The 27,469-nt window shown below is 40.2% G+C and overlaps 1 protein-coding gene and 1 long non-coding RNA gene across 6 annotated transcripts in view; one reads left to right on the forward strand and one right to left on the reverse strand.

Annotated features, from left to right (window-relative positions):
• The window catches only part of TTLL7 (tubulin tyrosine ligase like 7), a 65,700-nt gene extending 65,229 nt beyond the window's left edge, over positions 1-471 (reverse strand). For all 3 annotated transcript variants that reach the window (XR_005953902.1, XM_041421365.1, XM_041421368.1), the window contains exon 1: positions 350-471. The gene's annotated coding sequence lies outside the window, so the exon portion shown is untranslated. The remainder of the gene's footprint in view (positions 1-349) is intronic.
• LOC121344953 lies at positions 453-13,183 on the forward strand. Of its 3 annotated transcripts, XR_005953905.1 has the most exons (6): positions 489-591; positions 5,395-5,550; positions 5,650-5,864; positions 6,457-6,598; positions 8,677-8,914; positions 9,586-13,183. It is a non-coding gene; the product is annotated as an uncharacterized LOC121344953 (long non-coding RNA). The 3 variants fall into 3 exon arrangements; XR_005953904.1 differs by lacking the exon at positions 5,395-5,550 and having other exon boundaries at positions 472-591; positions 5,603-5,864; positions 9,586-13,182; XR_005953903.1 differs by lacking the exons at positions 5,395-5,550; positions 5,650-5,864 and having other exon boundaries at positions 453-591; positions 9,586-13,182.
• Positions 13,184-27,469: the final 14,286 nt, after the last annotated feature.

Raw genomic sequence — 27,469 nt, forward strand, 5'->3', positions numbered from 1 at the left:
CGAGGGGCCGCTGCCCGCGCTCCCGCCGCACCTGCCCGCGGCCCCGGGCGGACAGCGCTGCTCCGTGCGCCCCGGGCCACCGGAGGAGCGGCGGGGCTGCCGGCGCTTCCCCGCGCTCCCGCCCCGCAGCATCGCCCCGAGCCGGCGACAGATCCCGCTCCGGCAGCCCCCGGTCGCCCAGCACCCCCGCAGCCCCCCGGCCGGACACGGCTTCCCTTCCCCGCCGGCGATGCTGAATCACGGCGGGCCGCCGCTCCGCCGCCTCTCCCCGGGGGTGGCAGCTTGTCCCCCGCCGCCGCAGGAGGAGGAGGAGGTGTCGCGCCCCGCCGGCCCCTCACCCTGACCTCACCTGCCGGGGCGCGGGCGGGCGGTCCTGCAGCGCTCCGGTGCTCGCGGGCGGCGCGTGCTGCGCCTCACGGGCGGCGCGATCCCGGGCGGGGCGATCCCGGGCGGCAGCATCCGCGCCGGGCACGGGCGGGAGGAGGAGCGGGAGGTTACGGCGGGGAGCCGGGACAAACCATTCCTTGCGAGGGGACACCGCCGGCGGCCGGGCGGCCGGGCGGGGCGGGGAGCGCGGACCCTCCCACACAGGTACGTGCGAGGATTGCCCCTGAGGGGCGTCGGGCGGCGTACGCGGAGCGGGGCGGGCGCCGCGGCGGCCGGGGGCAGCGCTGCCGCTCCGCCGGAGCCCCCCCCGCTCGCGGTGGAGCGGCCCGCGCTGTCTCGCTGCCCGAGGACGCGAGCGGACCCGGCGGCCGCGGGCCGCCCCGGGCGCTGCCCGCGCGGGCCCGGAGCCGCCGGCGGCTCCCCCCGCACAGCCCGGCACCTGCCCGATCCACAAATCCGTGCCCCCTGCCCGCGGCTCCAAACAGGGTTTTTCCCCTTTGGAACCCTAGACAAATATCTTTTTCCGCTTTGCACAGTCGCTGTTTGCCACTCTGAAAGAGCCATTTCGGGCTTTTCCTGAAACACTTTACATCCTCACATAAAGGCACGTGACCTAATCAGACAAATGCAATAAAGACTGAAAAAAAAATAGAGAAACGTTAGTTAAACAAATTTTTTAGGAATTTTTCAGAAGAATAAAAAGTTTCACAGAAAAAATAATACTTACAGAATAAATCATAAAACCCCAACCGAAATGTAGTCAGTTATCTCAGTAGATTATTTAGTATCCTCTGTGTTTATCAAGGTCAGGAGCCCAATTCACAAGCAGTGGAAGTCACCATGGCATTTGATATCATCTGCATTATGTTTGCCATGGAACTAGCTGTAATCCTTTATTGACTTCTGGTTTATTAAATAATGATCTTACGTTGTTCATACTATTACATTCTTACATCACACATTCCCCACTACTCACATACCTTTAAAATCAGTTCCAGTCTGGTCTTTTCTGCACAATCTCTTGGCTAAAATAAGGCCTTCCTTGAGAATGTTTACAACTACCTCTTTAAGGCAGTTAGAAATAAATCTATTCAGTAGGCGTAGTATCAGGTTTTCTATTTCTTGGTCAGAAAGAACTGAAACAAAGTTGATAATGTCAAATGAAAATGAAAATTTAATTGTAACTTGATCAGTATTAAGTTTTTTTTTTTACTTTATTTTAACATCTTTTGAGGTAAGTTGATACTTTAATAGGAACAGATTGTGGGCTCCTTGCAAATGCTAAAATGATTGCTAAGGCCAGAAAAACACATGAAAAATCCTTTAGGAAATCCTAGAGAGATATCAGAATGTTTTCTCATGTGTGGTATCAACTTGTAACTTGTAAAGTTGAAGAACTTACTTTTTACAGACATGGTATTTTTCATTGGGTTGGATGACAAATTGCATTGTGGTTTCTACTGCTATGCCGAAATTATGATTTATTTGCCACTGAAACCTTTGTTGGGTTTGTCAAAAAAAAAGAAAAAAAAAAAAAAAAAAAAAAAAGAAAGAAAGAAAAAAGAAAAAAGCAGAGATGTAATTTCTGGCCACAAACATGTAATCTGATAGTCTGATAGCAGCTCCTGTGCTTATTTTTGTAGGTGTTTGTAGGAACAGGTCTGTATTTTAGTGATAGAAAACCCATGCTAAAGCACCAGGATCTAAGCTCATCCCCACGTGAACAGCCATTATTCTCAAGCGGTGGTGCCAAAGTTGTGTTCCAGGATGCTCCTGAGGAAAGGTTTGATTCTCTTTCCGTTAGTCATTTGGAATGCTGCCACTGACTGCAGATGAAAGCATTTACAAGGCTGACAATGCAGTGCACATTATCTCTGGGTCAAAGCTTGGGCTGGGATATCGCAGCCCCTGCCTGCTTCGTTTTAGCGGTGTGTCCGCATTCCACAGCCCAAGCCAGGCCTCTCCACCCCAAGCCATGTGCACTCCTCTGCTGAGCAAAGTGCATTAGATCTTGGGAAGAGCAGCAAACCACAAGCGGGAGTTTGTGATGAGACTCTACCCAGCTGTTGCTTTATGATTCACAGGCAAACCTGAAGTTTGGGACTAGAGTTGTGACCTGCTTGGCTCCCGAGAGGATTTTAGGATAAGCCTCCCCTGTCAGGTGCAGCTAATGCTTCCTCTTTTCAGAGGGCTGGTACCAATGGATGCTGTTCTCAGCTGGGAGCACATCTTCCCAGCAAAGGCCAGAGCCTCACAGCAGAAATGCTTTTTCTCCTCTCCATTCCTGGGAGGCAGGAGGCATTAATCTCTTCCTGAATGTGCTTTTAGTTGTTGTTTCCCAGAAGCAGATCAGATTTACTCTTTTTAATGCGATCTGCATTCTGAATCACTCTGAGAGTAAATGGTACTCGTTACCTCCATGTTGAAACATTAGAGCTAACAAAATGTAGTAAGGAACCAAAGCGGGGTATTAAATACGCAGATGCTTAATTAGGAGCATTAAATAGAGTTATATTTTTAATATTGAGCTAGTTTAAATATTGAATATTGATGCACTAGAGAACAGATGTGCCTAGATAGTTATTGTAAATAGAAATAGTAATAAAAATACCTTTTACAGGGCATGAAGATTATCTTATGAATTTCATAAATTAAGAAACAGGAAAGACAGAAAAACAGAGATCAGGAAGAAAGTGCTTTCTCAGAAATCTGCGTATTTCTAAGAATTTTCTTCAGTTTTTCCAATTTTTCCATACAGAAGTTCTGGATTTCTTTATGAATTTTAATTGTTACAATTGAAAAATGGTGAGGGCAATCAGATCAGTTCTATCTTCAAGTGAAAGAATTATGATTTATTTGAACACGGTTCCTATTTCACCCTTCATGTTATTATGAACATATTCCCTGAATAATTATGAGCACTGTACTGCTGTGTATGTAATCCATCTCCAAGTCAGTAAATACAATGTCCTCAAATTACAAAGAGGATAATTAAATTCTCTAAAGAACATTGGTATTTGAACAAAGTCACAAAATAGACTTGGAAATGCAGACCTGTTTCTCCTGCTCACTCAACCACCAGCTTACAGAGCTGCAGTAGGATGCACAGTCTGATGTAGTCCAGAAAACTTGAAGCTGCATTTTACCTCTGCTGTTGAAACAGGCTCTACCCTTGAGAAACTGTTGGTACTTGCAAATGCCAAACAGATCTTCAAAACGTTAAATGTGACAATCCTGAAGTTCAAAAGCTTTGAAACAGAATCAGCATATAGATTTATAAGAGGAATAATATCTATTTTTATTAGCGAATAGCTATAAATAGTGTGTTTTCTTCTGTTTGCACAACACTCATCTTATAATATATTTGCTAAGTATATAATTACACTTTTCTAAACAGGTGCATTTTCTCCCTTGCTATAAAGCCATGTCCAAACATAATCTGTGCTGTCATAAACCATCCATTTCCTAGTGCCAGCCTAGAAAACATTACCAATGAAGAAACAAGGTTCAGCTCAACTGCCATCCCTACACTTTATATTCCCTTAGGATTCTTGCTACAATACTTCTCAGGCCATACATAATTTTTGCTTCAAAAAGCAGCACCCATCTCTTTTATAAGCCATCTGCTCAGCGTGTTAGCAAAATCCATGCAACAGCTTCCCAGCAGCACCAACACCTGCTAACAGGGGATGGTGTTTCAGGCAGATATTGCCAGCCTGTCACAGCTTCTTATCTCCTCTCTCTCTAATCTTCAGAGTACTGTCTGGGATTATCTCCTGGAAATCAAATGCCCAGCAAGATGGCTTGTTACTTTTTTATGTATCAGCAAACATGCACTTGATTGAGTTCATTAGTGCTGTAAACATCTTTTATTATACAGATCAATGTGAATTTACAAGCTGTAGCACTATGATATTGACATAATGTAGCATTTCATATACAATGACTTTTTATAGTCCTCAACACTCCAAACACGCTCTGGGTGAAATTCAGTACTGATGTAAGCAGATACCATAACCCCACAGACTGCAATCATCCCCAAGCTTTATGAGGTTCCTTTGGTCCAGGCATGATTTTAAACAGCTTTAAGATAGGAACACTTCTATTTTTAACCACAAAAAATTTAATTTCGGTTATCTGTGTCTGTTTAGTAATCAAAGCTTGGAGGTTCTTCTTCAAAGTTCCATTTGCTGTCTTCCTCTGTTTAAGAAAGGAAGTCCCAGAACTTCAGCAGTTTGGGGAAACATTGCCTGAGCAGCCATGAAGAAAAAAATATTCTACTGTATGAAGGCTGTAAGATGAAATAAGGCATAAGTTGAAGGAAAGTGGAAACTTACTTCTGTTGATCACCTAAGTTACTATGGACATCCAGGAAATAAAACTAGTTTTTGTAAATATTCACAAACTGGGGCAAGTTCATCCAATGTTACTAGATACTTATGCTACTGTTGGCATGCAGGCCCAGGTAGAAAGAGGGGTGTGAGCTGCTCGTCCTTTGCAGCTGGACATAGTAATAAAATAATTATTTTAAGCAATATGGTCAAATATGAGAAAAGTGGGCATGAGACTTCCACCCCAGCAAAGTTGTACTTTCTCCCATGCATGTCCTTTCACGGTGTAGAAGTTCTCAGTATCTGTTCAATCCATACCTTACCAGATATAAGTGGAAATTCCTCTATACAGGTTTGTTGAAATAAATCTGAAGTGATTGGCTCATTACTTTGATATAACAGCTAACAGCTAACAAATATTTAACCCCTCTATTTATCATGTTTAATGGCAAAAGATATTGCAAATGGTAACTTTTTCACCATTATTTGAATTTCACTAGTACTTTTAATTGCTAAAATGAAAATTTAAAAACATGGAAAAAATCATATTATCAAAAAAGTCATACCAAAAAAAGGTAAGTAGAGTTGTCACTTTTGTATAGTCAAAGTATTCTTTCTCATATTCTTCTTTCATTACGTATAAATATTTAATCAGTATATATTTATGTCACAACAGAAAGCAACATAGAAAACAAGAAAAAAACCTGCTGCCAGAAAATATGTTTATTTTTTCCATATATCACAAATTAAAACAACCTATAAGAACATGAAGCATTCAAAAAGAAATGTGCAAAACAAGTCTGTGGAAAAAAATCTATGTCTGCTCATATAGGTAAGGCTACACTGGATCTGTCTGTCCCCAAATGACCTCGTTTTTCCTCAAGGTCCCCAGCTTTCTGAAGACCACACGTTGTTCCACTGATGTTTACAGGGGTTGTCCAGGCAACCAGATAAAACAGAGATTTAAAGGGGCCTGTCCTGTCTGTGCTGTGGGCTCCAAACTCACGTCAAGGAAAGGAGCCCTGCCTGTGGGGAAACCCAGCCTGGGGCAGGAGAATCCTCCAAATGTTGGCCAATCCTTTCCTACAACTGCTTGCTGCAGCAAAGAAACAAAAGACTACTACAATTTTACTTTACATAGACGTGGTGAGTTTTGAGTTAGATTATGGATTGTAATTTTTTTACTATAATAGATAATATTAACATAATGTGCATTTCCTTATGACCTCATTGGATTTTTGTGTGCAAGAACTGACAGTGACAACATTATTGAGTGACTATGATTAATTATTTCAATTATGGTAGAAAACAGAGACCCCATTCAAAATTAGTCCCCCATTGTGATGCAGCTGTACAAACATATATTAAAAGACTGTGTCTGGACCAGAAGTCTGCAAATTACCCCACTCAGAGTCATCAGGGAAAAGACAGCAGCACACATGGAGCACACACAGGCAGGGATGAACCTGGACAGTGTGTGTATTGCCAAGATTGTAACAAAATAATATTTCTCCTAATTCAAGCAACACTTTTTCTCTCCAAATGAGATAGGTTAGCATCTCCTGTTAATCTTTCTTAAAAGACTATATTGCATATTTTCCAGTTGCATGAGGCAAGTTCTACAATTCTTCCATGATTATTTTATCTGTTCTCCTCTCCTGCACATGTATGTGCTCCAATTGTCCTGACTTTCTTTTCTTCTCTCTACCATTTTCAAACATTCTCTTCTGTCCTGCAGCCCAGCCTTTCTCTTCCCTCCTTCCTTGAAATCCCAGCTGCCATGGAAATCCTGCTCTCCAACACCACTGAAACTCTCAGAAGCCTTTTACTTCTAACTGTATAATGCTACAATGTGTGGATGAAAAAGCCCTCTATAAATGGTAAGTATTGGTATTGATTGTGTTATTAATATTTGCATGTTAAAGGATTCATATACAAAATATTTAACTCCCCCTTCAAATAGACAATAAATTGAAAAAAATATTCCTGCCTTGTCATCCAGAGGGAAAATTAACTTTAAACTGTAGGAGAGCAATTGCAATCTGAATTTAACATTTCTAGGAAATTATAGCAATCAGTTATTTACCCAAGGACCATTTCTAACATGTCTTTTGTGCCTATTCAATATATTATCCTATGCTAACTTTGAGGAATGGATATGGCCAATTATACTCTTGTCTCTTCAATAAATTGATGCAATATTATTGCAGAAATTAAAAAGAGGATGCAAGAGAAGTATATCCTTGAGATAGCTTATGAAGAGTAACAGGCACAAAACTAGAAAACAGGCCCAGTGTTGCAGGTAACATCCTGACATCACCGATGGCAAAACTTCATTTGAGTACAAAGAAATCAAGATTTCATTTGAGACTTCAGAAAAATAGTTTCTCATCAGCAATGGCTTTTATGGCCTTCGCCCTTGCTCAGGGATCAGAAATCTGGTTTGTCTTCTCAGTAATGATGAGGAAAGGCTCTGACTGACTTAAACATGCCTTCATGTTTGTTCAACATCAGTGAAAATTAAGATCTAACGTACCAAATATTTGGAGGAGGCAAGGGATGCCAAACACCACCAAACTGTGCTGCTGAATTCCATTGGTTTTGTGAACTCTTACAAAATAACAGTTCTGGTAGTAAATCTGCAGTACAGTGAAGAGAAAGACCAAGTAAATGGAATAGAGTGGCAAACAAAACAAACTGAGGCCAAAAGGGATAGGAAAGAAGGAAAAGCAAAGAGTAAAAATAAAGGCATATAAAGCCTCTGGAGGATAGAAAAGAACATTTTTTGAGAGGAATGAAAATATAATTTATTTTAGCAGTATAAAAAAATTAAAACTAGGAGGGACAAAAAATATCTGACTAAATCACAGAATAACTTTTACTGTGATAAAGTAGATGGAAGGGAAGATTTCTGTGAAGAAATATCAAAGGACAAGCTTTGATATCTAGCTTCTTCAAGTGATCTACACATATAATGCCATCACCTCTGAGTTAAAATGTTGCACCTGAGCATAAGAAATAAATGCAGATGTTATTCCCAAGACAGATTTCTATACATCCTCTGTTAGAGACCTTGATTGATTCATTTTACCTGAAATTATTTGAAAGGAATTACAGCATTGGAAATGAGAAATGCTTGAGGATAATTTTTATATGTAGACATTTATTGGTTAATATGTTACTTGGGGATGCATCTGCTCTTTGCACAAAAAGAATGGGGTTCTTTCTTGTAAATGTGACGGTTAAAATCGTAATATTTAATGCCAATTTAAAAGCCCTGTCTGTCACATTCATGTGCAAAAACTGTACTGCACGTGGTTACAATCTTTTAAAATGGATTTTAAAAATAAAAGCTTCCCTGGAAGCATTACATTTATTTCAGCTATTATTTGAAAATTACCTCTATGTTTCAGATGTGAAACTGAGTTTAGAGAAAATATGGTTTGGACTAAATGCAAATAGAAGTCAAAGTTTCTGTTTCATGAGATTAAAACAGTGCTTGAAAACACTCAACTTCTCTTTCTTGGTGAATCAGCCATACATCTATCAAATACAGAGAACATCTACTGATATCAAAGTATAGTCTGACAATGGCTTCTCAGGCTCTGGAGTTGAGGGGAAAAAACTTTTACACTGACATTTGCATTACAACCACTTGAAATAACCACTTCTTCTTTGTGCTAATGAGAATTAATAACTTCTTCTTGGCACGCACTGTAGATATTTCTCCTTTTAGCTTTCTGAGTCAAAGACAAACAAAAAGAAATCCAAAAATAGTAAATAAACTTTTAATCCGGTTTTGGCTGCTATTATTTTTCATATGGAAAGTGGCTTTTACTCTTTTTTTCTTGCATGGATTTTTTTTTTCAATATATTCACCCCTATGAATATGATGCTATTATTTGTTTTATTTATTATTTCTCCTAATGAAAGGCTACTGGTCTAAATATTCTTTTAGCAATTTAGCTTCCTGGCTTGTAAATGTAAGGAAAATACACTGCAGGCACCTGACTGAAGAACATCTGCTGAAACCCTCTGAGCCTAGAATGACCACTCATTCATGGCACTAGCAATATAAAAAAAAATTTTAAAAAAGACACTGAGAAGAAATTAAAGCATTTAAAGGCTCAAACTCCGGAAATAGCAGAAACTACTGGAAAAGAAGGCAAGAACACTTCAGTGTACATCTGGAAACAGTAAGTGTTATTTAAAAGCAAGTCTATCAGAAGGAGGTTTTCCTTCTGAAAATAGCAAGTGCTGATGCATTTGGCATACTTAACACTTCTCAGCAATCCAAGAAAAGGAGGATATTCATGAAGCTGGTACAAAAAATAGGAGTATTGCATTCTACATAAAAACGAAGCGTATTAAAGTTATATGCTTTGGTCCTGAATGTTAAAAGTGTATTTTACTTTATAAGGCTGGGCTGACAAGATTATAAGATTACATTTACTATATAAGATTGGGGTGCTAGAAATGTACGATGAAGTGTGGCATTACCCTACCATAGGGTACGATCTAGTGAAGATTTTTAGATTTTAAAAAAAAATGTAAAACCCTTCCAACTTTAAAAAGCCAGTGGTTTTCAACAGAAAGTGGAGCAAATAATACAGAAATAGATTCCTGGGAGAAGCAGACTCCAGATGAGGCAATTTAGAATCTGCCAAGAAACTAGTACTTGAATAAGTGTTGGACTGGACTGTGCTTTGAAACCTTAGATATTACCAAGAGCTGAAAATACCATAAGACAAAGATATCAGAGGTAGGAAAACACCCAGAGCTGGAATTCCTGAGCAAGGAATCACACAAATAAAGCAGATGGAAAACTCTGAACATTAAGTAAAACCTTGTATTTATTTGTCTTCAGATGCCAGGAGTCTGAACCATGAAGAAACTGCATGTTGCTGCCTTGGATGACTGTTTTCTGTAGAATAAAAAAACTTGCAGTGAAAGATGATGTGTGCAGAAGAAATAATAAACATAAGAGCAAATGGGACATATTACCTTTGTTAGGCATATATGCACAGCTCCTAGTATTTCTAGGAACTGTGCTCTAACTCTGAGATAAAAACAGCAAGTTGTAGAAATATAAAGAGGTAAAAATACAGGTTTATGAAACTGATTTTTTTTTCTATTTAAAAATGTGCTTCTAGAAATTAAAAAAAAAAAAACAGGAAAACCATCTTGGACTGTTTTCCTATTTTTGGATGGTACTACTAAAGATATTACAGCAGAAGAGCTGATTATGCATTAAGAACTTTTTTAGCTAGACTTCTTTAACCAATACAGTAATATGTGAGAGAGGGACACAATTTACAGGACATACATTTGAGCAGAATACAGTGAAGCCTAGATTTAGATGTGGGACTACTAGTTCCTCATCATTCCTTACTTATTGGGTGCAGAGTATGTAAGAAAGCTTGCTAAACTGTTTGAACTTTCCTAGCTAGAATTAAAATGACCTTCAGGTAACCTAGCATATTTCACTTCCAAAGTGAGTGAGGCTAAACTGAATTAAGGTCATTTTTAATTCTGAGGAAAAAGAGATACTGAGGCATTTAATATAGCTTAGTGTACTTTAAATTAACAGTTGTAATTAACTTGGAGATCTCTGTAGAAAAGACCTAAAAAGATAAATTAAAAACACCACTGTTTTTGTTTTTTGTTTTTAATCATCTTAATTCTGTAGAAGGTGATTCAGAGTCTTAATATAAAGTAAGAACAAACAGTATAATATTGATCACCTCTCAGTTATGGTGAACTTACCATAATTGGAAGCTATCCTGAAAGTGGCTTACTATATAGTTTTTTAAACAGCTATGCATTTTTTAATAACTGACTACACAAGTAGTATTTCTATTCAAATCTGTGGGAGTAAACTAGAATCAAATATCAGACAAGTATACCATCAACTCTGACTTAGGTTTCATTCCTGCTATAGTTCATGTGCAGCAGTACAAATATGTTGCTAAACTACTAAAAATACAACAACAACAAAAAAAAAAAAAAGTGATTTTTTTTTTGTTTGCTTTCCTCTATTTAATATGTACAAAATCAACTTATATGGAATAATCTGCAGAACAATTATAAGCAACTGAAAAAAGTGCTGCTTGGCTGATAGCAAGAGACTACACCCACTGCCAAATGATCATAGGAGATAAAGGCCAAAAACTGAGCAGCTGGACTTGCCCATTAAGGCAGTCTGTAGCTTATCTCTGAAAAAAACATGTCACTTCTGCAGGACATTGACCTCAACAAAACACCTGTTACCTCCTGTGGTGAATTAATATGTGGCCACTATCCATAGAAAATTTGATCAAATGCTCTCTTGTAGGGGGTAATACTGACAGCAAAAACATAGAACCTGTTTTGTTAAATTAGGTCTAAAACATCAGGAAAAAACCCCACCTTGCAGCTTTATGGCTCTTCAGAGTCTTGTGGTGAACTGTAGTTAAAAATCAATAAGGGAATATATAAACTCTTTTCTTCTAGGTTTACATGGGGTTTTTTGACCAGTGGCTATCTTGGGAAATATTTGGAAAACATCTAATGCCAAGAAAAAAAAAATGTGGCAGTGGCTGCTAGTGTAAATTTCCTTTGGAGCTTTTTGCTTTAAGTCTACCTAGTCACACTGAAGGGAACCCAAGTTGCCCTTAGTTAAGACTTCTTCCAAACTAAAATGTCCCTCAAAATTGTAACATCCATGGTGTGCCAAACACCTCCTTGAGGCTCCAGATTCCTTTTGGATTCACAGTTGAAGAGCATCAAAGAACATTTTTCAGGACATCTGGCAGAGCAAGTTTTCGGCCAAGTTGCTTTGGTTTCATAGTGGATTCAGGGGCTGGCAGTCTCAGATATTGTAGAAACATGATGTAAGTCCTTTCACTTCTCTCTGAGTGGGTGGGTCCTCAACTGGAATGAATTTGGCATCAGTGGATTAAGCCTTCCCTGCAGAAGGATGTAGTTTATTGCTGTCTGTATAGCTAGTACAGGGAGCAAGGGAAATTGCTGTGTTCCTGCTTTCATCCTTTCCCTTAGCACATCTACATGACATAATTGATATATTCTTGGCAGGTCTGAAATTATGCTGCAGTGATGAATATTCCTGTTTCTGGGTCAGAAGCTGTAAAATTTGGAAAATATCTTCCATAGCCACAAAGAAATGCATATGCTTCTTGGCACGTTAGCAACCTGCTAGAAAAGCATCCCACACTGGCAGAACAGGGGTTAGCTGAGAGCAGAAAATGTGCCAGTAGCCTGGAACAACCCGAAGGGAAAACAAGGAGTTAAATGCCAAATATATCATTCTGTTTAGGAGAGAGAAGGAGGCTGCCAGGGGTATTCAAAGATGCAGGAATGTGGGATTTTGGGAAGAGCAGTCTAATTTGGTATTCAAAGCCAGCAGTTTACAGGCACTGCTGCAATGGTAAGGCAGGCTGGCCACAGAAGGAGAACCCCAGCTGAGGCAGGTACATAGTCAAAACTCAAGCAGAGCCTGCACCCTCAGGCTAGGGATGATCAGTATGGGTGGGCTGGACCATCAATCTGTGCATGCCAACCCCTTGCAATGCAGGCACACCTCAAATTCGAGAGAAGAAAATGAAGATGCATAATGATTTAAATTTAGTGACTTGTTTCAAATGTGTATTGAAAACAACTGCTGGAGTTGCTACAGAAATGCCACTATCTCATCTAGAATTCAGAATGATTATGGAATGAAAGGATATGTGGCTCCAGAAGTAATTACCATATGAACAGGTGATTTCTGTAAAGACACCTGAGAGTCTTTAATCCAGAAGAAATGGTCTTTTTTGTCCTGAAATGACCCTCTCATTTTTAGTTCTAAGTCTATATAGGGTACAATATGTGAGTTTCATGAGAGAACTACACATCTGATACAGAGCTTTAGGCTTTATCAGAGTGAAGGATTAGTCTTGCTAGGATATTTCTAACTGATAGTTCCCAAGAAATACGTTAAAAATTGTATGAAAACCTGCTGAGAGTCATTGAAACATCATCAAATCCATACTGCTAAAACTGCTGAGTTGACTTTCTTAGAGCATACTTTTTTAAATCTCATATAGATCAGCAAAACAAATGAAATTTTAAATTTGAGATTGGGCCTTTAGTGAAATATATTAACATACACAAACAGAACATTTTCATATTTGCATTACTTTATTTTTCAACCAATGTGTTGAAAGAAGGCAAACTACTTGTAAATAAGGAGTGATATAAGGCATTTCAGCATAAAAGGATTTTATATAAAAAAATTAAGGAAAGTGAAGATTATGGCTGGAATAAGAATTGACAGTCTGAATGCTAAGTGATTGTATACACATAATATCTATAATCATCGGTATGTTTTGCAATTAAACAACGACTATTAACTTGTTAATACAGCATAAGATGTGTGAGTAGTGTGAATGTGAATACAAATGTCCATCCCTAACTCCTTATTTCTGTTGTCTTTTCCTACACGTGTAATGCTAGAACCATGGATATGGTTAATTTAATACTTCACAGCACTGTTGAATTATATTTGTTAGGTTTCTGATAAAGAGAGTGTTTGGGTAAAAACATTTATGCAAATCCATCAGTGATACCATGTGCATTAAGAGCACATGGTTGAGAACCAGTGTCATTGCATTGGTGCACACACACACTATATATATATACATACATATATATATATATATTTATGGTCTGGACATGTATATGTAGGATTTTGCTGGAGTACATGCAAAGATCCTTGTCCACCTAGACCCAAAGAACAGTCATGTCTATTGGACCTTGGTGGATTCTCACATATGCAGCCTTTGCAGCATAATTTGCCAGCAAAGGGATGAGCTGTAACGCCAGGAATATGCTAAAGATGCTGCAGCAAATCTCATTTGTTAGCAATGCCACTGCTGTCTTCTCAAGGATATCAAAATGCCTGTCAGCACCTGGATGAAAATCAGCTGACTCAGACTCAATCTGGCCAAAATTAAAATTATGATGGCTGGAGCAGGGAAAACATTTAAAACTGGGATAAGATCTTTACCCGAGACATCATTTTCAGATATTTATTCAAACACTACAGCACCTGAGAGTTCTATTTTTTGTCATTGTATGAATGATCGAGATGACAGATAGAAAAAGTACCCTCTCATTTTCACGTGCTTAAGTTCTCCTCCTGGTGCAGATCTGGCCTTTGCAATCTACATGCCATTCCTCAGCAGAGTGAATTACTGATAACTCGCTGAACCTCTTTTTAAGTGCATAAAGAATGTTTGGCAAAATGAGACAGCCCTCTTCAATAGTAGCTGCTTCATTGCCCTCAATGGTTTGCAGGTTATTTCCTCATGATGTTTGAGTCTTGTTTCTATCTTCAAAGCAACAGAGACCTGGCATCCTCAGAGACAGCTTCCTAATCATAGAAACACAGGTACTCCCCTGAAGTAAGCAGTATAACACACATCAGGGTAATGCAAGGGAAAAGGTGAAGAAAATCAGGAGAAAGTCCCTTAAACTGAGAAGTTCATTGATCAAACCTCAACCTACAAAACATCAAGATAATTCAGGTAAGTGTTCCCAAAACTTTTCAGCCATATAACCCAGGCAGCTTGTACAACTGTCAAGGTAGACCACACACTGGCTAGATCTGCCCAGTGCTCCCATACACTGCGCTCCACTGCACGAGCCTAGGAAACTGGAAATTTCCTGGAAGTATCTACTTTAGTGTGCATTAGTGTATAAAATCCTGTCTTATAGTAAGGTGATTCAGTATTAGACTGTGATAGCATGTGCTTCACCAGCAGGCAGCCCACGGTGCTGGGAAAGGATTTTGATAACCCCAGTGAAGGATGGTAGCCAGAACAATTCCTGCACTCTTGGGGAAAGAATGCTGCCAGAAGAGGGTGGGTATCACATACATTGTCCTGGCAGAATATATGCAGTTTGTGATCCATAAGATTAGCACTTCTGCTCTCCACTCTCTCCACTTTAAAGCACATAAAATAGAGCCTTTTTTTGATAAGCATTTCCTTCCAGTGCTAAAACACTCAAAGCGTTTCACATGATAAATATATAAAGAGAGCTATCATCAACTTGAAAGTCACAATACCGCTTGAAAATGTGTAGCTGGAGCTATTTATGATGGGTGGCAGCAAAACGGGGGGAGGAAAAAAAAAAAAAAAGCAACTCTATCCTGGCAGCCCGCTTACTTTCTACGGCTTTTTTTTTTTTTTTTTCCTATAGTCTGGACAGCCGTGTAAAAACAGTCACTGAACAGGCGGCAAGTGCGAGTTTCCTCCCGTCGGCCGCCGGGGTGCAGGCCCGGGCGGGTGTCCTCGGGGATGCTCAGGGGCGCGGGGCGGGCGCAGCCGCAGGGCCGCGGCCCGCGCGGCCTCCCGGGGTCACCTTGGGCAGAGCGGCCTCGCCCCCGCTTCGGCCGCAGCGGCCCGGCCGTGGTCGGCTGCGCCCCCGCGGGCGGCGCAGCGGGAGGAGGCGCCGCCCCGGCCGTCATTTCCGCCGAGTGCGGGGCGGGGGAGGGGGCAGAGCGCTCGCCTCCTCCTCCGCGGCGGCCGGAGACACAGAGACCCAGAGCGGGGCCAGGGCAGCTCCGCCGCCGCTGCCGCCGCCGCGGTGGGGCGGGTGCTGCTGCAGGGGGGGGGCGAGACCTCCGCCCCTACAGGCCCAGCCGCGGCCTGCGCGGCGCCGCGGGGAGTTCGCCCGACCCCGGCCCTGCAGCGGGGTTCAGCGGGCTCTCGGGAAACCAGCGGGACAAACCCGCCCGCAGCCGCCGAGCCGAGGCCGCCTCCGGGCCGCGCGTGCGGCTGTCCCGCAGCAGGTGTCCGTCCCCGGTGGAGGAGGAGCCGACGGCGGGGCCGCGGTGTCGGCGGGCAGGTGTCGGCGCCTCCGCCAGCCTTCATCCTCGCCCCGGCCCGCTCGCTTTCCCCACCCCCGAACACACCCTGCCGGCGGGGGAGGCCGCCCGCCCGCCGCGCTCCGTCTGCGGCGGGAGGGTTTTCATCCCGCTGCGGGGAATGTAGGTCAGAAACTCCTGTGCTCGCCCGGATCGTGCAGCCCCGGTGACCCCGCGGCCGTGCCCGCGCCCCGCTGCGCAGCCCCAGCCCCGCGCCGTGTTTACATCGCTCGGGAGCGCGCTGGGAGAGCCCTCGGTACAGCCTTGCTCTCCTGAGCCCTGAGTAAAATGGAAGACAAAAGCATTGATCTGAACTCGTCATGGCAGGGAGCTTTCTGCTGGTGTTTCTGTTCGTTTGTTTGCTTTGTTTTTGTTGTTTTGTTGGGGTTTTTTCTCCCTGTGAGTATTTCAGCATAACTTTGAACAATGTAAAGCTGATTCAGTTGTTGGGAAGAAAACCCTAGACTTTATTTTTTTTTTTTCACGTTGACTTACTTCTAGTGAAAAACTTTGGATATGTTTATGATGGATAAGAGTGAAGACAAGATGTAGTGAGCAGGCAGTTGTGCAAGCTCAGTGTTGTGACAACAATACCCTTTGTTACTAGAAAATCCTAGGGCAATAAAATGGAAATAACTTTAAACGCCGAAGTTCGGGGAGTGGGTTTGGTTTTAGGTTTTTTGTTGTTGTGGTGGGGTTTTTTTTGTTTGTTTGTTTGTTTGTTTTTGGGTTTTCTGTTTGTTGGTTTTTTTTTTTTTTTGAGATTTTTTAGTGTGTGTACTTTTTGTGTATTTACTATTGAGGTCTGGGGTAGAACTAGGTAACCCGATTTGCATAGGCCGGGGCCTGCCCACACAGCATTCCTCTGGCTTCCCAGGGATCTGCAGTGGGTGCTTCCAGCTGTGGGAGCAGGGGCTCTGGCTGACCTACCCAGTTCTGATTGTTGGTTTCACCTTTCAGTTCTTGTGTCTTAGCTCACTATTATTTTAGACTTCACAATCCAAATTGTTATATGACCGTTATTGTTTAGTGGTTTTGTTTTTTGCTTGAGTGCATTAATTTTGATGGGAAGTATTTTAGCCTAACTATAAAGATAAGTATGGAGAGGATGGATTGTTTGAAGTATTTTAGATGACAAAACACTGCATTTTGTACTTCATGTTAACTGTACTGCTATTAGTTTGTGCAGTTAAACAACACTACAACACACAATGTTTACTTTCATTTTAATAAATTCTCATACTACAAAATACAGTAATTTTTTGGGTTGCAGAAGGAGTTTCCTTCAGAACCTCTCTCCCCCTTTGTTAGGGTTTAAAAATGAAATGCTGCTAGAGCCATCAAGCTCAGATGTTTAATTACTCAGTATATTTAGCAGCAAAATTCTGTAATGATACAACTCCTGTGACTAGGAGAAAAACTTGGTCATCATTGACATACTGCTGGGAAAGACCAGGATTCACTTACCATGGAAAATTGGTAAGATAAGAATACTATACAACAAATTAATCATTGGAAACAACATTTGGTTTACTGTCAATGAATGTTGATTGTCGTCTATTTATATGATACATGGCAACCAAAACCAAAAGAAATATAAAATGAGATGGAGCTTTAATATTTCTGGATTATTTATTTGCATTTTTGTACCAGTTTTCTAGTTTTGCATGCTAAGTGTCCTCAGTAGCATGTATTCCAGACTACAGGACACTGCAAATGAAATTGTTTGAAGGGCTAACAGAAGAATATCCAACTTTGAATTCTAAAGGTGATGTTGTGCCTTGATTCATGCATAAAGCTTATGGAATTGTGTGGATCAAGGGCATGCTAAGGTCCCTGGAAGAACAATGAAGGGTAACATAGCTTCCCCTGATAACTATACTTACTAGTTCATGAAGTGTAATTTGAGACCTCTTGCACTGTCTGTGATCAGCACAGTAAATGCTGTTCACCTAACTATGGCCCTTACATCCTTCTCATTTATTGTAGCTTTCCATTTATAGTCAAATGTCTTTACTACTCGTTACTTCACTTAGGCAGTGAAATGGAATAAAACCATCAATATGTGGACACCAGTAGTAGATGAGAGGAAATGTTTTGGAGTATTTTGGGCTGAAGTTGCAGGTGAATGAAATCTGAGTGGCGGTGGTTTCTTAAGCTTGGTCACCGCCAGAGTGAATCGGGCTTGTGTAGCAGGGAGGGCAAGATACATTGTGTACACAGAAGATGGAAGGGAAAGTTAGTGTCATCTCTTAGGGTTTTATTTCTGTGGCCTTCTGTTCCACGGTCTCCTAATATGCATTGGGTTTTGATTTAGAGGACCAAAACTAAAAGTTGTCCTTTGGTAACAAGAAGCGTCAGGGTTCTGGCTCCATTTTAAACTTTGTTTTAAATGCTTTCATGGTTTTCCACTGCAACCTACAAATTCTGAGGGCCTTTTAGAACAGTAATATAAGTATCTTTAATTTGAAATCTGGAGAGACACAATTATCAGTAGCCATAAAATTTACTCTGATTCCTCATCCTAATATTAATTTAATTATTCTCTTTGTTATTTGTTGGGTTTTTTTCAGCTGCTCCATTTACGGTAGTTGAGAACTTTTGCAACCTAAAAGTTAAAAATGTCAACATGTAGTAAATTCCATTTTTTAAAAAAGGCCACAGGGAGTCCTCTTTAACTTGTTGCAATTAATGTAGGAAAATGTTAGCTTTATTATTATTCATTGTTTTGGAATAATTTGTGGAAATAGCATGAAACCTAGCTACAACACATCTCAGGTTTAAAAAGGTCACATAACTTTTTAATTCAGCAAGAGAATCTGTTACTTTCAAAATCATTATTAATTTCACACAAACCAGGAATGTTTTTACTAGAACTGCTTTATAAACTAGAATGAATGTCTGCTCTGGAAAACTATATACTTTGTAGAAAGTTTTGTGTGTGTTTTACATCAGATAACACAATAATACAGATTTTTTAAATATGCAATGGAATGTCATACACGATAGCAAGAGGTTTGGCTATGAATTAATAGTAATCCCACTGGCAGATTTGTTTGTGGTTTTTGTTGGGTTATTTTGTTTCCCCCATTGCCCATTCCCCCACAGATTTTAGAGTACTTAGGCGTGATGTTGTCTGTTTCTTTGTAACCATCAAGCTAGTTGAGAGACCAGGTAATTAGAATGCACTCTTCAGGCAGTGGAAGATTTGTAAACTTTTTCTTCTTCCAATAGATCTTGATGATGTGGGCTTGGCTTCTGAGTTTTATTTGCTGGGATTCAGATGGTCTTTGCTGCTTTTTCTCTAGCAGTATGTGGTAGCAAATTGCTCTTAAAATGTATTTTAAAAGGAAACTATGCATGATTTTCAAAGCATAATTCACCACATGTATCTTCTTACCTGGTAGCCAGATCTCTGGTTCTATTAATCCAGCATGATTTTACTAACTTTCACTTCTGTGGTCTTTAAATAGCCAAGTACAGCATGTGTGATGTGATGTGTTTTCTGCATGTGAGTTTTGTGTTCATTCACTCCCACTTTTCCTCGAAGTGTTCCCTACAGTATCTTCAGTATGACAGAGTTCCCATTATGCTCAATTCTTTGCTTTTTGACTCTTATAATTTGTAGAAAGTTTAAGCAGTGCTCCTTTGAAGTGTGCTTGACAGGAAGATGCAGCCTTCTACTTTTTGCAGTAGATTTTAACCTCCTCTGGGTGCATTTCTTAAAAACTGAGGGTATTTGTTTTTTCATATTTTCCATATTTTTTGGGGTATTCACTGCTGGGTCATTCTGTTGTATTTTCTTGCTGAAGACCAAAAGAGGCCACAAGTGTATTTCTTGTTAAGACTAGATGAGGCAAGGCTTTATCACTGCTGACCTTGGTTAAATTAAAATTGATGAAGTAGAGGTGAAAAGCTCTGTATCCATTGCTATCCCAAGGTAGCTGATTCCCTGTCACTTTTCCAAAGGCTCTTGCGTGAGTGTTTTTGGTCAGAGTGTAGTTTTATTTAACAGAGTGTCTTTTTTCTTTTGCTCATTATGTTTAGCATTCCAGTGTTGAAATGGGTATCTTTTGGAGCCTTGTTCGAGGCTCTTGCTTGAGTGTTTTTGATCAGAGTGTAGTTTTATTTAACAGAGAGTGTCTTTTTTCTTTTGCTCATTATGTTTAGCATTCCAGTGTTGAAATGGGTATCTTTTGGAGCCTTGTTCTTGGATCAGAACATCGGCTAAAATATGTATTGTATAAAGAGTAATTAAAAGTATATATTGGAGTGATGCTGGAATGGTCTGCCTGAATAACATCTCTGAACAATGTATATAATGCTTCTTTCCCACTATGTTGGGTTTGTGTCATCTATGAATCAGGTATGTTTCAGCAATAAGAAAATAAGAAATAGTTGTAATTACTTGCTGAAAAGATACCTGATAAATCCCTCTGCTGTAATCACCAATGTAAGACTACCAGTATGCACTATGTGAAGAAAGGCATCATCTGAAAATTCTGCTTTAATTAAAAACAAAATGCTTATTCACAGCTTGGACTAGCAAAGAGAGGTTATCACTCATTAAAGATAGCCACATGGTAGCATAACAAAAGGTCAGAAGGCCTCCAAGTGATAAATTGATTTGTATTTAGCTGTTGTGGTTAGGCCTTTATTATAGGCTCAGACTACTTTAGAGATAGAGCATTTTAAATTACTTGGCATTCCCTCCTTGCTGGGTTTGTTTAGTGTTTGTTTGTCTACCCATCCACATTTGTAGAAGTGACATAATCAAAAGTAATATCTTGAATAATGCTGGGATTTCTCATATTCTTTCAAGTCACTTTGTTCCTTAAGCTAATTAAGGCTATGCTGTGCTGCAAAAATGAAGCCTCTCATTGGTACAGAGAGCAGAATGTGAGGATGCAGCAGTGCAGGTTATGGTGTGAGTGGAAGGCTCTGCTCCGTTCAGTGCCAGGCTGGCTAGGAGTCCTCTCCAGAGAGTGAAAGTTCTCCTGGAGCTGACACATCCCTCCTTTGGACAGAGCTCCTTTGGAAAGGCTTTTGGACAGCTGTCAGATTTTGTCTTTTGCCTGCATCCTTTCTAGACATCATAAAGGACTTATTTGTCCAGATGCTTTTTTTTTTTCCCCTAAACTACAGCAGTTGGTTTAATAAAGAATATTGTTTCTGCTATACAGCAGGTGAGTTCCAGATCAGATCTGATCTAGACTGGTTAGTTTTGTTTAATTCAATCCGTGCTTCTAGCATTTAAGCTTGAAAGTTTTCAGGAACCTTGAGTCAGTGGGGATTTTCCTTATAAACTTCTGAAATTTAGGGCTAGAACTTGGTAAAAAGTCTGCCCTGCAGTGCTGTTCTCAAGCTTTGTCTTTGTTTCAGGTGCAAGGTGCTATTTCATAAGCATTTCTTTCATTTGCTGTTCTGCTTTTCTCTCCCCTGCTACTTGTTTTCCTGCCTCTGTGCCCTCAAGTGTGCTGGAGTAACTATTTATGAGACAACAAGGTGAACTGAATTTGAGATTGATCTAGGTTAAAAATAACCCTACAGAAAGGGAAAGCAGGAGGGACTTCAGTTACCTGTATTTGGCTTCCTGATCCAGTTCGCTTCAGCCACACAAGCAGTTGTACCAGTGCAGGTGGGATATGGCACAGAGAAGAGAGTGGATAGCAGGCACTGAATAGGAGCTGCCTGACCTACTGCTGTTGCCAAAAGGAGAGCTGTGGTTTCAGGCTGTACTGCAAGTATTTTCCTACCATAAGCAGTTTCTGTGCTGTGAGGTAGAAGTGCTTCCTGGGAAATGGGAAAGAGAACAAAGTAGTAGTGGAGCTCGGAGGAGATAGTTGAAGTGGGGAGTATGTTGTCTTAGAGTTGCAAAACTAGAGGATAAAATCACTTTGTTTCCTTTTTTTTTTTTTTTTTTTTTTTTTTAACCTTCCCCTTCAATGGTTGGGAAAGGATTTAGACACATTTTATTTCTTTTTGTTATCCTAGTGTTCAGGAGGACTAGTCATGAGCTAGGACCCCATTTTGTTTGTACAAACATAATATCTTCTCTGAAACTCTTTTGGGAAATGAGGCAAATACTGACAGGAAATGAAGGTGAGACTTAGTTTGTGTAGCAGGAGAATTGGGATGCAGCAGTTTAGAGGGTGTGCTATACAGGCTATACAGGGAGCTAAAAGGAGCTACTGCCCTGCCTGTGATGTTGGGATCAGCAGAGGTGACCAGGACTCGTTTGAGCCTCTCTTTGGCATCTCCCTTGCTCTTTCTTCCACATCTCAGCAGAATCACATCCGCTGAGAGTAAGGTTTCACAAAACAGCTGAGCCCATCTGGTGACTTGCCCTGTTGAAAAATCAGGTTTTATTCCTAGACCTTTCACAGGTCAGGATTCAAGTGTTTCTCCAATCCATTGTTAAGGTATTTTACATAGGCAGAAAACAATGCAAGTTTTATCTCTTTTGAGGTAGCCATAATTATTTTTGCACACCAAATCAATTTTCTGAGGTGTCAGATGGGAAAAGACAGATTCAAAGGAAGCATTGAAAGCACCATTGGCAGTGAAGTGCTCAGGTGGCAAGAAAAAGGAGTCTGTATTTTTTAGCATTGAGCTCTTTAATATCTCACTCTGCCAACTTCTTGAAAAAAATTATTACTCCAAACTACCACTTTCTCGTCTGCATTTGTTTGTATAAGAAATTCAAGACTTCAACTTTTTGGTGAGAGATGTTAGCACCTGACAGTTGGACATCTAGAGCAATATGAAGGTAGAGAAAAATGGAGCAAAACATTGCTTGCTTCTGTCTCTACACTGGCCATATGGACCTTTAAGACAATAGTATTTTAGAAGAGGATTCTTTTCTTCTTTTTTTTTTTTTTTCTGTTTAAGATTTTAATTTTGTATCTATTTGTTTTGTTTGGTTGTTTTGGGGTTTTTTTTTTTGCAATTTGATATTCACAGGAAGAAATGTAACAAAGTTTTTATTTCTTCCATTAAATTACCTACTGCTTTTCCCTGGCCAGAAGGAAAAGGTGTTTTCTGACTTGTGGTAGAATGACTTCTGGAATGTATTCCTTGTTATATGTGTAGTAAGGGTTAGGCTAACTTCTTAGCATTATGCTATGCAGTAAAGCTGTGAAAACACCTTGGTGTTTGTTTTGTGTAGGTTTTTAAAGCCACGGTTTTTGTACTTCTGAATAAACAACCAGTTTCTCTACACTAGGATGTCATCTGTCTGTAGTTCTGAGCAGTAATTTTGGTTTTAGAAATACTTTTCAGTAAATCAAGGAGGTGTATAAATATGCTCTGCATGTAAGAGATAAATGGGTGTCCAGATTCTGAGAAAGCAAAAATCTTTTCTATGGCATAGCTGATTTTTACCAGAGAAAGCCTGATGAGCATTTTGAGCGAAATCCTCCCCTTAGGAAGGACTTAGAGAGGTGCTGTTCTACTTGCACTGCCGTTTTTTCTTTAGAGGGATACAGTATTTCTGTGCTAGAGTAACAGTAAAGTAGCAAGGTACCTTACCTGTGTGTCCTTTAAAATGTTGCTGGCTGAGTGGATAGATGTATAAACTGTTTGGTGCTTTGTAAAGATAATTGTTAGTTTGTTATTCCTCTGCCTCTTGTTAACTTGTATGCTTTTGCTGAAGTACTGTAATATTTAAACAGAGGACATCAGGAACTTTTTGTTGCTTTTGTTTCATTCAGGTTAAGCTGCTTCCAGGAAGTATGTGTTCATTAACATACTGCACTTGCTGCTAGCATTGTCTGTAAACCCACAGACATCCACAGCTGCCATGTGGCTCAAGAAATTAAAACAAAGGAAAGTGCTTTTTTGGCAAGAAGATGGAAACTTGAAAGATAGAAAAGACTGTTACTTTGCCTGTGCCCAGAATCAGTTTGCTTTTCCCTCTCACAAAATGACATAATTAAGGGTGTATGTACTCTGCTACTTCAGTAGTTGCATTGTTGTAATGATTAAGGTTAGTTTTGATTACTGTAACATTAGGTATTGAATTCTTTGTCTTGTAGCAAGCAGCAGTAACAGTTTTATTGTGCATGTAAATTCTGATTGTTAAGCATATGATAATCTAGCCTTACTTTGCGCAGGGCAAAATTGTGATTTAAATGCACCACCAAAGTCTATCATTAAGATAAAGTTTTTAATGCAAATTATCTATATTCAAGCATTTTATTAACTGCTCCATAGACTGTTGTGGAGGATGGAGGTTTTGATCAGGGTTTCTCATTGAAGAACAGGGTAGGTGGTGAGAGACAGAGAGAGAAAGAGCATTACATAGCTAAAATCATGCCAAGCCCATTTGAAAGATCATGGTATTTTCCTCTAACAGCTATGATGAAAGAAGATATGAAGATGTTTTCATTAGCTTGTTGAGGACTATTTTATTTTGGCAGTTTTTAAAAATTCAATGCCTCAGTTGTATATTTGTTCCTTGAAAAGACTTGTGTAGTGAGAAGCACACCCTGCAACTCCCAGCACTGGTCCTCTGCTTTGGGAACTATGGGTTAAGCATTCTAAAGCAGTAGAGTGCAACAGTGCATCGTGTGTTCAAACTGGATTCTCTCCATTGGCTGAAAAATCTACATTGCGGTGGTATGTGTGTAGTGAATTGAACTTCAGAGAGAAATTAGGTGCTAGATCCTTTAGCTTACTATAATGGCATGTATGAATAACAAATTGCAAAACAAGCAAGTCTTGAAATTTGTTTTAAGTGTACAGCAGCTTCATGGTATGTGGAATTGCCTGGGAGATTGAGGGTGTGTAGTGCTTTGTAGTGGTTCTTAGGGTGTTTCCTGGTTCTTTTGCAAATTAGCTTTTTTTTCCCTTGAATTTCTTGAGGATGAATGATCAGATGCAAAACTGACACTAAAAAAAATTAGCCTGCTTTTCACACAGATTGCACAAATACCTAATAAAGTTCAGTTTCTATCTAAATTTGGTCTATTGTTATGATCTGCTTTCTTCCAAAAAGATTGCTCTTTTGATACAACTTACCTCATAATCCAACTGTTCATTTAATATTCAAATGCAGAATTTTTTTCATTTGCATATTAACTTAGGTTTTTTTATATTGAACTCCAAGGTAGGACATTCTTGAACTTTAAAGAATGTGTTCAGAGTTTGGGGTTCTTCAATTTCAATTAACAATTTTTATTTTTAAGCAATACTTACTACCATGTGTTGGTGATGAACATCAAACTCCTTGCATCTCAGGTGAGCACTCAGGAAAAGGTTGGCAAGGATGGAATGATGTTCATGTGAAGAATTACTATGTAATTGCTGTGTAAGTGACATCTCTTATCTAGAGTAGCTAGAGGGCATGATCTGTGAAACTGTGTGGCATGAGGAGTGAGGAATGTCCTATGCTTACTTTTTCTTGCCTTTTTTAAGTAGCTGCTTTGAGTCATTGCTTCTATTGGCTTTTTCCTTAGGAACAGATATCAGTTTATTCCTAATAAAATATTAGAGCTATCCTTGAGAATGAGAAGCTAGAGAAAATGAGGATGGAGAAAAAAAACAGGCAACAGCTGGTAAAAGAAGGAACGTGAGTCGAGAAATGTAAAAACAGGGAAACAAAGGGAGCTCTGAGCAGAATATGGTTTGGATCTTGTCCACATACTCCCATCCCAGAAAGGGGAGCTGATGAATGCTGGCCAGAGATGCTCTGCCTGAGGAGATCAAAGTACTACAAGTGTTGGGACATCCTGGATAGCTTCTTCCACCTGGTTGCAGCTTGGTCAGAGCAGTAGAGTCTGATGGTGAGATCTTGCATCGTGTGGAGACTTGGAGAGGAAATGTATAAATGTAAAGATGAACCAAGAGCATCTTAATAAGAGGTTTTGGAGAAGCTGAGGTTGAGCTTGCCATTAGTCCCACTTGGGCCGTGGCATGCATGTCCACCTTATCCCAGAGGGAGCCAGCTTTCAGGACCCCAGGCAGAGCATTATGGATGTGCTCATATCTTTAATGTATTTTTCCTGACTGAGCTCTGGATTTAGCCCAAAGTACAAGCTGATCCACCTGGCATCGTGCCTCTCCTGATGGTAGGAGATCCCATCCCCTGCTGTCTAGGCAGGGCAAATGGTGAGAAAGTGATGTATGAGGGCATAATGGAATTTTCCAAGATGAGGTGTGAAGATGAACAGGATGCCATGAAGCCTACCGAAATACTGCATGGGAAAGACTTGTATCTCACGGGACAACAGTCTTCTGCTGGGGTTACTCCTGCCTCAGTCATGTAGTTGAGTTCAGCTCTTACTAGAGAGGCAGAGAGGACACCCCTGACTACCTTCATGCCAGATGCACCAAGATACGTTCTGTGGTTTTCTGCCAGAGGTGCCAGGTATACTTGGCACATTGTATAGCTTCAGCCAGTTCTTGTGGATTTTTTGGGGAGTTGTTGGATTTTTAGTTTGGTTTTGGTGTTTTTTGTTTGTTTGGCTGGTTTTTTGTGGTTTTTATTTGGGTTTTGGGTGGTTTGTTTTTTTTTTTTTGTTGTTGGGGTTTTTTTGTTTGTTTGTTTTTTGGGTTTTTTTGTGGTTTTTTTGTTTTTTTTTTTTTTAATGGAAGGTGTCTCTAGAAGCTTGGTACTTTCAGGAGCTAAAATGGTATTAGTTATTTACTTCAGAAGAGTTGGGATTTTTTTGGTGGTGGTGGTTTTGGGGATTTGTTTTGTGTTTTCTGCTTTTAAGCAGATGCTTGAAACTGTGCAGTTTATTAAAGAAAAACATCTGCTAAGTAATTGACAGCAGAAATACATAACATAGTTTGGTCAAATAACTTGTTCTTTCCAGTGATGTATGATGATTTGGTTGAATTTTCAAACCAGTTATAGTCCCTATTACTTGTCACTGTTGCTTTAGAATGTTTTTTTTCAGGACCTATTTTGGAAGCAATTTTATAGTGTCTGCTGGGCAAGAGTCTTCAGAGTAGAACCTGATTTTTGCTGGTATGATATTTTTGAAAAAAAGCAAAACATGTTTCTACTGTCTTCAGCTTGAGGTTTGAGGCTATAATTATGAACCGTTCTTCAACTTGCTGCTTATGCAGTACTTACATGACCAGTTTTCCTTGGCAGTAAAGCTGACTTGAAAAATGCCTGCCCTTATCACCCCTCCTGCTCTGCTCATAGCTACAATTCACTGCTCCTCCTGTGCTGATAGAGCTGTTCAAGGACTGCTCTGTGTCTCACCACAATGGTTAAGACCCTTGCTCCCACATGGTGCTACTGTTTTAACCCTTTATTTCATGGACCTATCTTAAAACACCACCCCACCTTAGGTTGGGCTAATACAAAGGAGAAATCCAAAAGGGGGAATGGTGTTGCAAGTGGCTTTTGCCATTGAAGAAAACACAGGTTTCACTGAAGGGGAGAAGAAAATGCTACTGTTGCAGGGTGTCAGTATCACCTGTTGGATGTGTTAACATGAGATTTTTTTTAATTTGAGGGACTCTTCAGAGCCTTCCCTTGATCCAGAGGTGTTGCTGACTGATTTTGTAGTGCTGTGCATCACCATGCAATTCTCAAATACTATCTGCAAGAGTTGCCCCATTTTTTGCTTACAAATGAGACTAAAATAGCGTTTGTATCATTTTAGTTCTGTTAAATGTGATTACCCTCATGGCTGTCAGCACAATTTCTTTTGTCAAAGTTATCAAAAAGATCACCAGCTTTCCTTTTCGTATTTTAATTGCTCCAGAATGTACTCAAGTATTTGTTGGGACAAATAAAACTGGAAGATGACTAAAACCTGCACATTCCTCTTAGATATAGCCTGTGAGTAAGGAGTAGCAGGAGGAAGAAGAGAGAAGCAGA

The sequence above is a fragment of the Onychostruthus taczanowskii genome, unplaced genomic scaffold (assembly GCF_017590055.1).
Source record: "Onychostruthus taczanowskii isolate IOZ18803 unplaced genomic scaffold, ASM1759005v1 scaffold7, whole genome shotgun sequence".
NCBI lineage: Eukaryota > Metazoa > Chordata > Aves > Passeriformes > Passeridae > Onychostruthus > Onychostruthus taczanowskii.